General features: G+C 42.1%; 1 protein-coding gene and 1 long non-coding RNA gene across 8 annotated transcripts in view; one reads left to right on the top strand and one right to left on the bottom strand.

Annotated features, from left to right (window-relative positions):
• NEK11 (NIMA related kinase 11) overlaps window positions 1-12,441 on the bottom strand; it is a 248,985-nt gene that overhangs the window by 14,151 nt on the left and 222,393 nt on the right. The window lies entirely within an intron of this gene.
• On the top strand, window positions 4,318-10,833 carry LOC138918078 (uncharacterized). Of its 2 annotated transcripts, none has more exons than XR_011427028.1 (4): window positions 4,318-4,453; window positions 5,270-5,359; window positions 6,072-6,294; window positions 8,620-8,856. It is a non-coding gene; the product is annotated as an uncharacterized lncRNA (long non-coding RNA). The 2 variants fall into 2 exon arrangements; XR_011427029.1 differs by lacking the exon at window positions 8,620-8,856 and adding an exon at window positions 9,888-10,833 and having other exon boundaries at window positions 4,321-4,453.

The raw sequence follows: 12,441 nt of genomic DNA, 5'->3' as shown, positions 1-12,441 counted from the left end.
AGTACTGGGGCCAGCCTGGTGGCATAGTGGTTGTTTGTGCACTCAACTATGGTGGCCCAGGGTTTGCCAGTTCAGATCCTGGGTGCCGACCTACGTACTGCTCATCAAACCATGCTGGGTGGCATCCCACATGGAGGAACTAGAAGGACTTAAACTGGGATATACAACTATGTACTGGGGCTTTGAGAAGGAAAAAAAAGAAGATTGGCAACAGATGTTAGCTCAGGGCCAATCTTCCTCACCAAAAAAAAAAAAGAAAAGAAAAGAAAAGAAATAGGTAGTACTGTTTTGTGTTTACACTTTAAGTGGTATCGTATTTAGTCTTTTTTTGCCTTTTTTTGCTCAAAATTGTTGATATTTATCCCCTTTGATCCTGTTGCTCATTGATTTTTACTACATGCCATTCTCTTACTATTTCTTTCTCTTGCTGAAGTATTCATTCTCCTCCTGAAGTACATTTCAGGTTGTTTCCAAGCCTCCCTCACTCATGCTCACTTTTACTAATAAAGCTGCTATGAACATTCTTGCACACATTTGCTTGGATCCATTATTTCTTAAACGACAAAACATAAACACACATAGAAAACTGAGCTTTTCAGACACAGGTCCTATATTAAGTCATTATTTTCAGATTGATTTACCATCACTCAGGTTCAATCCTTTATAGTGGCTTCAAGATGGATATTTTATAATAAGAAAATACAATCCAGAAAGGGACAAAATGCTTTAAAAGTCAGAATTATGGAATTTTTAAAAAACCCTATAAGGCTCATCTAATTGAACACCTTCATTTTACAGACAAGGAAACCAATTCCAGAATAGGGGAGAGGCTTGCCCAGTGTGAATACTGGGCTGCAGAGTGGATCCCATACTGGGCCTCCAACGTGACAGACATACGCACGAAATAAATACAACATAAGGAAATCCCCTTGCCTTTCTGATCTCTAAGCCCTACTAAAGAACACACTATGAAACGGGAACCACTCGATGATGTCTTTCCTGGCTGAAATATGACTGTGCTTCCCTTGATCAATTCAAACCACATTTTTCATTTTTTAAGAGTCAATTTCACCCCAGCTTTGCTGAAGTAGAAGAAAAGATCAGAAGATAAAACAGATTTCCTAATCAAACACCACAAGAATAATTGGATTCACAGAGGAAAATGAAAAGAAATCAGAAAGGAAAAGAAATTAGAACATAAATATGTTTGGAAGAATTTCTCAGATACGGATGAGTTCTTATGATTGGGAAACTGTGGGTTTCCTTGGAGAAGAGTGAATTTAAAAAGCGGCCTTCATTTGGTGAGATTCTGCAAGGTCTCTCTCTTTGACCGAGCTTTAGTCAGGTCCCCTGGGTCTTCTTCTCGACTAGGCCTCATCCTTGTCCTGCTGTCCTTGGCCTCTGCACCCAGCTCAGCGAGAATCTTCCCACTATTGATACCTAACCAAGTCCCTCTGAGTAATTTTCTACCCATACGCCCCTCACCCTGCCTGTTGGCTATAAATTTCCAGGTGCCCCTGTTGCATTTGGAGCTGAATTCAGTTTCTCTCCCTTATTGCACTAGTCTTGAATAAAGTCTTCCTGGCCTGTTTAATTCTGTCTGGCGCAATTTTCCTGGACAGATTCATCTCTCGTTGCCAGACTGTCACTGGGTCCCGTATTAAAACTGCCTATAATTAGAATGGCCATGTCTTGGTTAACCTGTGACAGTCTCAGTGCACACCTGACACAGGAGCTTAATCACCAATGGTGCCCCATTCCATTGCCAAAGGTGTCCTGGGTGCGCAATAAAATTATATGGTCACTCACCCGTGGTATGAAATTTACTAGCTAGAGGCCCTCAATGACGAGAGGACCTGTTGGACTCTAAACAGTGCTATGGCAATTACAGAGGACAAAAGAGAGCAGACTGATTAAATGAGAACACTCCCTTTTAGTCCTGACTCCTGAGGCATAGTTACATTTGATTTATATCATTTTATGCCCAATTAAAATATGTTTCTCCATAAATAAAAAATGATGGTTTCATCCCTTCATCTCTCAAGCACGTTCACACATTGCCTTTATTATACCTCTCCTTTGGTGACTACAGATGGGTTTATCACAGCACACTTACCAGGAATGTGACATGCATCCCAGAGCGAGGAGGAGGGAGGGAGGGAGGTGACAGAGAGACAGGCAGAGACCAGGGAGGCCACTGTGGTACAGGCCTCAGGAAAAACAGCTGAGGTTGGGGAATCAATGTCTCACTCTCTGCTGAATTGCATGAAAGGACTGAAACAAATTCGCAAAACAATAATTGAAGCTGACACCTGCTCTTGACAGGTGGTGACAAATCAAGACTGAGCTGTGCTTTTGCACCTGCTGTGGGGAGAGGACAGGACAGGAGGAAATCCCCTAAAGCCTTTCACCAGGAAACGCTTGGTTTCTTAATTGTCTTCTGTCCCGAAGCCAAAGGAGAAGGTCCTTCACTAAGGTGAGGTTTGCTGATTGGTTTTAAGCAATGGGTTTTTTAGGTACTTCCATTTATTTGAAAATATCTGCTAGAGACCCTTATCCTGCAGAGCTTTCCCAGGTCAGCTGGGATGGGATGAGAACTACAGACTCAGTGGGCAGGATCTCACGCATGAGCTTGCAGGCACAGATGGGTGGGGGGGCTGAGTGGAAAGGATTGGATCAGAAAACCTCCAGTTTCCTCCTACTGGGAAAAGTCTAAGATTCTCCCCTCCAGTGGACTCTCAACACGGGCTTGTTAACCTCATTTTACAGGTAGGAAGATTGGAATGAGGAGAGAGCAAGGTCATTAAGGGGGAGCCAAAGGGTTTTGACTTCAGCACTCAGTATGTGACCCCCAGGATCAGACTTTCGATTTAGAAGAGAGAAAGCATGGCCATTGGAAAGATGCTCTATTAAAACCTCACTGCTCAAAGAGTGATCCTGGCTGCAGCATCACACCTCATGGGAATTTGTTAGAAGCACAGAACCTCAGGCCCCACCCCAGACCTGCTAAATCAGAATCTGCATTTATCAAGCCCCCAAGTGACTTGTACGCACTTTAGAGTTTGAGAAACACTCGAGCTGTGGATTACACTTTGAACAGCAAGACTCTAAAAAGCATTTAAAACTATGAATTAGCTTTTGATAGATTATTCCGATGCTTTTATCGGATCGGGCCAGCTTTCCAAGCTCTGAGGCATCATTTCCCATACTAGCACCCTCTACCGAATTACTAAATTTACTTTTTTAATATGAGTGTAAATCTGATAAGAGTAACAGGAAAGGGACCTCCATCAATTTCAGGCTGAAGTGCTCACTTGCTCTCTTTCTCTCTTCGTCTCCCTCTCTCCTCTCTTCTTCTCCCCGGATGCCCAGTGCACAGACTTGTATTGATAATAATCCTGCATTTATAAAACACTCAGCACTGTGTTTGTCTTAAAAGAAGGACACCAGCCATGTTGAGGCTGGAGATGATGAATTACAGTTTGTTTGGTAGTCTGTGGCATCTGCTTGCCCATGTTTGCTCCTGACTGTTTTTAAAATTTTTTTTTGAGGAAGATTAGCCCTGAACTAACATCTGCGGCCAATCCTCCTCCTTTTTTTTTTTTTTTTTTTTTTGCTGAGGAAGATTGGCCCTGAGCTAACATCTGTGCCCATCTTCTTCTATTTTATATGTGGGATGCCACCACAGTATGGCTTGATAAGCAGGGTGTAGGTCCATGCCAGGGATCCAAACCAGCAAAGCCCAGGCCACCGAAGCAGAGCCCATGAACTTAACCGCTGCGCCACCTGGCCGGCCTCTGTTCCTGACTTTTAATTCTGCACCAGCCAGAACTCTCTTTGCTTGAATAAGCAGGAAACCTCTTTCCCTTGAATTCAGGAAATACAGTATTCTATTTTATCTTCCTGATGATCTGACTGGGGAGTAACAACCAAGCATAAACTGTGTTAATAATTTTCCTCTTCTTTTCCTTGTGTGCGAGGCAGATATTGCAGAAATCATTGTTGTGAAATAAAATTCTGATCAGGTGTAATATATGGGTAGTCTTGGGATATGCTTAAAAGGAAACAGGGAAAATTCAATTGCAGATTTTAGTTGAATCATATGAAATTACCACTCTTAAAGGTTATAAAAAGTCAAAAACTGGCAATTTCATTTAGTCAACCAAATTAAAATGTTTCACTTTAGAATTTCTTGACCTAAGAAATACTAAAAGAGTTAAAAGCACTATTTGTGGAAGCTTTCTCTCCTTGGAGACCTTTTTTGGAAGTTGGGGCAAATTCTTCAAAGGCTAGATAATCATCTTTCTATTCTAGGCTGCCATGGAGAAATGGGGTATTTGGAAGTCAGTTTGGTTATAGACTCAGGAGGAACATATGTCTCTCTGAAGGAAGCTTATCACCTTCTGAATCTGTGAAATATATAAATGGACCAGATCTCGACACATGGACCAGGGTGAGTTTCTTTTCTACTTCCTTGTTACAGACAGGGGCAGTTAATACTTGAACTCTGATAGGAGTAAGAAGAGAAGGTATTTCCCCATCACCAAGTGAACACCACTCTTTAGTTGGAATGTAAGAGAGGAACTCAAAGTGAAGTATAAGAATTTAGTCCCTTTCTTGGTTAATTATCACAATTAGACTGTAGGCAAGTTGTGTTCCACGGTGCTCTGGGCATAATTCTATGATAGCCCGAATCGCATCACAGTATAATTGTGTGTTAAGCGTGACAGCCAGGATCACACTTTGAGTAGCAAGGTAGAAAGTCTGTCTTATTTGTAATGGTGTGCCTAGTGCCTTTAAGGGAGCTTGGTACACAGTAGGCATTAATAACTATTTTATCTCAAATTTTAAAATTTGTTGAATAAATGATGATTTTTAATAACTGATCACATTAACAAAAATTGAATATATTACCTCAAAAATCTTTCTGGATTATGGAAACTATTTTGCCAAGAAATATGAGTCACATCCTATGAACCAGTAATTATAATAAAAGTTCACATCCAATGAACCAGTAATTACAAGACATTTATCTTAAGAAAAAGTCTGAAATTTGAAAACAGCATTAGGTAAAAAAATGTTCATGTCAACATTACACATGGGTTAAAAAAAACTGAAACGAATCTAAAAACCTAAGAGTAGAATATTATATTAGAAAGAAATTAATGATATTTTTTGGAAAATTTAATAACATTGGAAAATGCTCAAGAATGTTGGGAGAGAAAAACCATGACCTTAATCGTCCTCCTTTTTTTTTTTTTTAACTTAGCATTACATCACAAAAATGTCCCAAGATATTCAAAATTCTGCCAAAACAGTGTTTGTAATGGCTGTAGGATATTCCATTGGATGTAATACAGTAAGTTATTAACTGTGTTTTGTAAATATGCACATGTCTGAATGCACAAACAGTAACACACAGAGGGGATCACATCACGCCTATTGCTCTGCCCCTTCCTTTTCTCAGTTAACAATATAACCTAGAGAGCTCATCACATAAGCACACACGGATCTTCCGCAATTCTTTTTAATGCCAGCCTAGTATTCCACTGCAGAGATACATGTTGACTTTTCAAAATAATCCTTATTGATATCCTTAGGCTATTGATAGCTCTTTGCTATTAAAAAGTCCTGCAATAGGTACCTTTGACATACATTTTTGTGCATTTATGCAAGTATTTCTTGGGATAAACTCTGAAACTGTTGGATCAAAGGTAATGTTCATTTAAAAAATTTGGATAGACATTACCCTCCAAATTATTGCACCAATTAACACTCTCTTCAACACTGTCTGAAAGTAACTGCTTCATTTTAAAATGGAGACAGTGAATGGCTCTATGCATGTATGTATGTGCGTGCGTGTGCGTGTGTGTGTGAAAGAGAGCTCAGGAAGGCCAACAGCACTATGGCTGAGCTGGAAATGAGGCCTCTCTCCCTCCTTCCTTACCTCCCTGCCAACTTTTTCTTCCTTCCCACCGTCCTTCCTTTCTTCTTATTTTCCTTCTCTCTTTCCTCTCTCCCTCCTTTCCTTCCTTCCTTCTTTCCTACCTTATTATTTTATCTAATGGCAGAGGAGACAGAGGGAAAATCAGAGTGAAGGCCGGTGAAGAGTTCACATGGCACCTGGAGAACTAGAAGAAAGCAGGAGACGGGCTTCAATGGGAAGCAGAGCGCTCACTTCTCACTTCGCTTGGGCAGCAGCACGTATGGTAAGAGCGGAACAACACGGAGAAGATTATAGCATGGCCCTAAGGGAGGATAACGCCAATCTGTGAAGACCCCCACATCTTTATGGTAAGTGTGTGAGGGGATGGAGGCATTAGCTAACCTTAGTGTGGTGATCATTTCACAACGTATGCGTGTACCGAATCATCACACTGGGCACCTTCAGCTTACATGGCATTATACTTCAAATATATCTCAATAAAGCCAGAAAAAACGTTGGAAGCAGTATTGAGGGACTACATGGGAATCTGCAGTGTGGGGCATGTCGGACAGACCGGGCAGGACAGTTTGGATTGTGTCTCTGAACTTCCTGGGCACGGGACTCCCCTGGGGAACTTGTTAAAAGATGCAGATTCTGAGTCGGGGCCGGAGACTCTGCATTTCTAATGGGCTTCCAAGTGACGCTGTGCTACTGGTCTGGGGCCACACTTCGAGGAACAGGACTCAGTTGACAAAGCCCGCTGCCAGAAACAAGAGGCAGGAGCATTACTAATCAGGAGGGAGGGCTGTGAGCGTTACTATTTAGAGCCAAGAATGCCTCTTGCAAATACATGTAACAAGGTGACAAAAGTAAGGAGCTGGCTCAGTCTGCCACGACTGTGTCACCCACAACAGCACCAGGACCAGACACGAACCACATTCAAACCCATGCTTACTTCTCCCACTCTTGCAGGAACCCTCATCTTGAAATCAGATCATATTTTATTTACTCCCTCTCCAAAATTTAGTAATAATTTCTGTCACACAGAGTCTTCCAACATTTCCTTGATTCACGAAATACCTGGTGCTGCTGAGCCGGCCAAGTTTCAAGCAGCAAGTGCCTGCCTCGGGTCTAGTCCTGAGGGGCCATGGCCTGCCACTCGCAGGCTTGAAGCCTCACCCCATCATTTTCTAGATCTGATGGGAGAAACAAAATAGGAATTATTGCCTGAAGGCCCAGCATTCAAGTGGTTTCACCCCGGGCTTTACAGCATCACAACTTCCTTTGGGATTAAACCACCTCTACAAGCTCCCCCTGCTCCACTGAAATGTCTTCTGAAATGTTACATTCCAGCAAAGCCAGAACTGTTAACGTATGTTGAGGAACCAGGATGTTTTCATATCTGATTCTTCCTGTGTGATGATTTCTCTGTTCTCAGTCCTTGCAAATAAAGGGCAGTGCAAATGCTAACTTCAAAAATTCACAAGCTGCACTTGAGAGAAACACTTGCACCTCTCTGATCCAAACCAGACATGTTTGCTGCTGACATACCTGGATTTTCCCTCCCTCAGCTTCTGCCTAAGGAGAGAGAGACAGGAAGATACCAGTAAACACACACACACACTCAAAATACCAGCAAGAGCTCAGGCTTCAAGCCTTAGGAAAACTAGTTAATGCTTGTTTTCCTTTTCAAAACATAATCAAAAGGACAAGACTCAGAATAGCACAGGTCTTAACAACTTTGTCACCTGATGAAGCTGTCGAATGTCTCCTCTGCGTCTATACCTAAGAAAGGAGTTTGCTTTTAAGAAACAGATTCAATGTGAGTTAAATGGTTTATTCCTCTAAAGCCTGGGGGCCATGAAGAATTAGCCTTTTGAGTGATAGATACAAATTAAGGATCCATGAGAAAAGTTTCTAATATACTTGTATTCACTTTAAATTTTGCTCTAATTAGGGACCATTAAAAAATATGACGATTAGCAATTAGGTTGTTTTATGCTTGATATTCATGCTTTCATTTGTATTAAAAAGTTCTGTTTGAGTAGAAAATCAGAGAGGCATAATGTTTGTTTCCTTTTTCAAGAGATTAGGCTGTTTGAACCATATGTTTACAATAACCACAAAACTGTCTACCTGGTGTACAAAAGAAAACAAACAGCTTTTTGAGAGTTATTTTTACATATACATGCAAAGAAAGGCATAAAAATCTTGATGCCTTTGTATTCATAACTTAAAAGAAACATGAACATGGGAGATTAGAGAGGCCTGTCTCAGGACAATTGAATGTCAAGGCTCTTCTCCACCAAGGATGCGGAAGGAATTGCTCAAGTTTCACGAGAAACAAGAAGCACATACCATGGTCCAAGAATGCCTTTGGTGGGGGGTGGGCTGGCAACTTCTGCCAGTTTTTAAAGCTATTGCTTTGGCTCCAAACCTATTCTTCTTTTCTCTGACTTGTGATGCTGGGCCCGACTCTGCTGACCACATTTTAGCTTTGCCCACTGTTCCCTATTAGATTCCATCAATAGGGGGTGCTAGAGGGAGACGGGGAAGCCGAAGGGGAAAAAACGGACTGGACCTTCAGTTCCGGTGAGTGTCACACTGACAACACATCTTCCTGCCAGCAGCAGCTGAATCCAGGTTGCAGTTTCTCCAACACTTGCAGACTCAGCCTCATTGTTTCCCCTCAGAGACACCAGCACCAGCAGCTGGCACCCTTTCCTCTGAAATCTGAATACCACCCCACGGAGCCCCTTCTCCAAGCTCAGAGCCACCAGCAGAGCCGAGCAGTGCCCCCTCCCTGAAGGTCCGAGTCTGTTCCCTGGGCCTCTCCTCCAAGCCTTGAAGTTTTCGCAGTCTCAAACTCTTTCTTTTATTCTCCCGGCTTCCCTAAAAACTGCTTAACTCTATATTAAATTCTCTCCATCAAAATAATTGGTTGGTTCCTTTCTCCTTACCCTGACTGATAGTCAAGTAGAGAAAGGCTGGACAGGATTCCTTTCCAGGACGTAACATTCTCTAAGCATAGAACATTTCCTGGTGAGATTTGTTGTGTAATTTGATATTAAATCAGCTGTGGGTCAAACTACCTGGCTCTTCTTTGGAACGTGAAAGATGAGCACAAGAGAACACAGCATCTCTTGCTGGTTGGTCCTTGAGCTTCCACCTGCATCTATTGCTATCCAAGCTCTAAAAGTAAATAGGATAAATAGGATATGAGGTGTGTGAGATGGTGGTTACAGGATTCTACAACTGAACTTCCTTAATGCAACACACACACACACACACGCACACATACACACACATATGCTTTATTGGATGGAGAAATTGGAAGAAAGCAACGTGAGGGATTTCTGGAGATGAATCAGGAGATTCACGACCAGAATCCCAGGTATGGTTTGACGAAAATTTATGTCGTTACAAGAATAAATGCCACCGTTGTTGAGTTGGCAGCTGACACTTACTTCCTTGTATAGTGGAACAAAAAGTAAATGTATCCTGATTTGAAAGCCTTCTAAGTGAGTGAAAAGGAACTGCTAATTAATTTCTTTTCAGGGAAAGCACAGTATTGAAATGCTGCTTGGTTCAGTTGCTAATCCAGGGGCAAAACTATCACCCGGGCTTTGCACTAAAAAGCTACTGTCATTGTAGGAGAAAAGCGCCTAAGTGTTGTACAAGGCCTGGTCCAGCAAGTTCCTAAGATCCTTTTGTTTCTGCTGGTTTAAAACAGCAAGATCGCATACAGGGAAATACAGAAATATGAACAATTTCAGCTGTGCTGTTTTGTCTATAACACAGTGAGGACTGTAAAAACTGCTTATGTCTTGCCTCTTGTCTGCTTCCCTGGCGTCTAATTTTTCGTCTTCCTATTAAAAGCATCTGAAACGGGCACTTGTCAATGCCACAGGGGTTCTGAGACTATTGGCTGAATCACTATGCTGCTGTTCTGGATCAACAGGGATCAACTCAAGTCTGTGTTGCTTATGACAGACCTACCAGCTACAGTTATGAGGCTGAGTTGGCCGAATATTCCTTCAGCAGATATTCAGTGTCTTCTGAAGAAACAGCATCAGGCAATGAGCAGAGTCCTCAGAGGAAGGATCCCTGGAGCCTGCACCCACCCCAGATCCCGTGACCAATATGTTGCCTGGACCAGTACTCAGGAGACGTGGATTCTAGGTCTATGCTGTACACAGGTTGAAGCTTAGAGGAAACTCCCTTCATGTGTAAAATGGGCACAGAAGTGACACTGCTTGTCCCCAGGCTAAATGTAAAGGTCAATGGGCTGGGAAGGAGCATGCTACACCATCTCTGAGGCAGGAGAACTGTTAGAATTTTCACAGTTTGGGCCTTGTGCATCCCCACTCAGCCTGTTTTGGGCAGTGTCCAGGATAAAAACAGCAGCTGGATACCCTCATCAGTGTGGCGGGCGGTGATGCTGATATGGGGAGGAGAACACTGGGGACCAGGGGAATAAAGGGGACTGCAGTTCACCGGCCTCTCCCATGCTCCTGGCACCGCGCTAATCAACATGTGTTATCTAATTATTTCAACCCCGGGAAACAGGCATTGTTATCCACATTTCACAGATGATAAAACTAAATCTCAAAGAGGTAATTTAACGCAATTTGTTCAAGATTATATTGTTTAGTGGCAAAAAGCCATAGTTTGTACCTAGGTTTCCCTGACTCCAAGAACTGTGCTCCTGATGTCTCAGGGGATTCACTCATCTGCATCCACCTCCCATTTTGGCTGTAGGTGCCTTCTCTCGGGTGATTAAAATTTTATGGGCAAAGTGCATAACTTCGGTGACTGTGATCTGGTTAATGTCTGAGCTTTTCCCGACCTGAAATTATGACAAGTTCTAATATTTTCCTAAGATAAGATAAGCAAATCAGTTCTTTAAAATAAAAAAATAAGTTCAAAACATCTCTAGCCTTTGTGGGCTTCCACTGAGTTAGCCAGTAGATCTCTAAAACAACGGCCCAGTAGTTTACAACTTTTGCTAAATATTCGTCTTCTCCAGGATGTTTTCACCAGACCTTACTGATCTGCATACACCAAAGGTTTGCAGGAACCGTACTCTTCAATGACATCCTTTGCAGTGCTGGTCTGGGGTGTCCCTCCAAGTGGCAAACACTTGCTGCCTTAGCACCTTTTTAATACTTCTGCTCTTGCATAATCATGCATTCTCCTAACCGCTCCTCACTAATCAATATTCAGCCAACACCACAGAGTATGACAGTGTGCTTCTGTATGCTTTATTGCATTTAATTCAAGGTTTATAATAAACAAATGAGACGAGGCAACAGTATCTTTCCCATTTTTATGGAGCAGTAAAGAGAGGCTCAGAAAGCTTAGGCAATTTGCTCAAAGCTACAGAGCTGGTAAGTCACAGGGGTGATTTAGACGCTCCAGGCTCCCAAATCCCCAAGGTTGATACAGTTCTGGACACACATAAACAAAGGATGAGGGATCCCAGGAACCCTATGATCCACAATGGAGTTTATGAGAGGGGGAAAAACAGTTAATAGGGCCAGTGGGTATTTCCTCCTCCCCAAACATAGGTTAGGAAGAAGCTCTGTAATGTTTATGCTGTGGAGCTAGAAGCAAATAACGGGGCTGCATAGTCACAAACGTTCCATAGGGGTATTGACAACAGCAGCTTAAAAAAAATGAAACATCTTTTTAGAGCACAGTTTGGATGATGCAAACTGCTTGAGATGCCCCATTATGTTGTTATATAGCCCTTGTCCCTGCCTCTATTTGTCGCTTTTCTGCACAGATACGCACTGTGCTTTTTTCTATTGATGTTCAGAAGCAGACAAGAAACACCTCCTGCTGCAGCCGACACTCAAAAGGTGCAAATTCCAGAGCCTCTGACATTGCTTTTCACTTTTAAGTTTGAAAGAATATTTGTCATGTACTAAGTAAAAGTAAAAAAATTTCAAAGAAAAACAACCTGAGATGCAAGAGATTAAAAACAAAATAAATTCTTTAGAAGGTAATAGCTAAATCATTCATCAGTGCAGTTGTCTACAAAATCTCTCCCCGTCTAGTGCTGAGAACTCGTCTTTAAGGTCCTACTGTCTCCTATAACACCTCGTATCAAGCCTCACATGAAAACCCCGCTTCTCGGGGCCCCCCTACATGATATCTAGAGGAAACAAACCAATGGGTATCTGAACACTGCCATTAGAGCCCATTTTCCTTAAGCCTAATCATAATCCACTGAGGGGATTAACACAGATGAGGGAGCAAATTTATGGAAACTCGCAAGACGCACTAAGGAAGAAACCCATTCTTTTTAATGCCCCCATATTTCATTCATTCATTCACTCTCTCATCTATTTGTTTTTTATCGAGTACCTAATCTTTGTGCTGAAGAATCAGCAATGAACCAGACAAAGAATCCTGTCTAAATCATCTCAGGATCTTTTTTTGATGGACAAAATGCAACAAGAAAATCATATAATCATATCTGCCTTTCAAAGTACAACACTTCACCGTCA

Source organism: Equus caballus, chromosome 16, assembly GCF_041296265.1.
Source record: "Equus caballus isolate H_3958 breed thoroughbred chromosome 16, TB-T2T, whole genome shotgun sequence".
NCBI lineage: Eukaryota > Metazoa > Chordata > Mammalia > Perissodactyla > Equidae > Equus > Equus caballus.
This window is presented reverse-complemented; position numbering and strand designations above follow the sequence as displayed.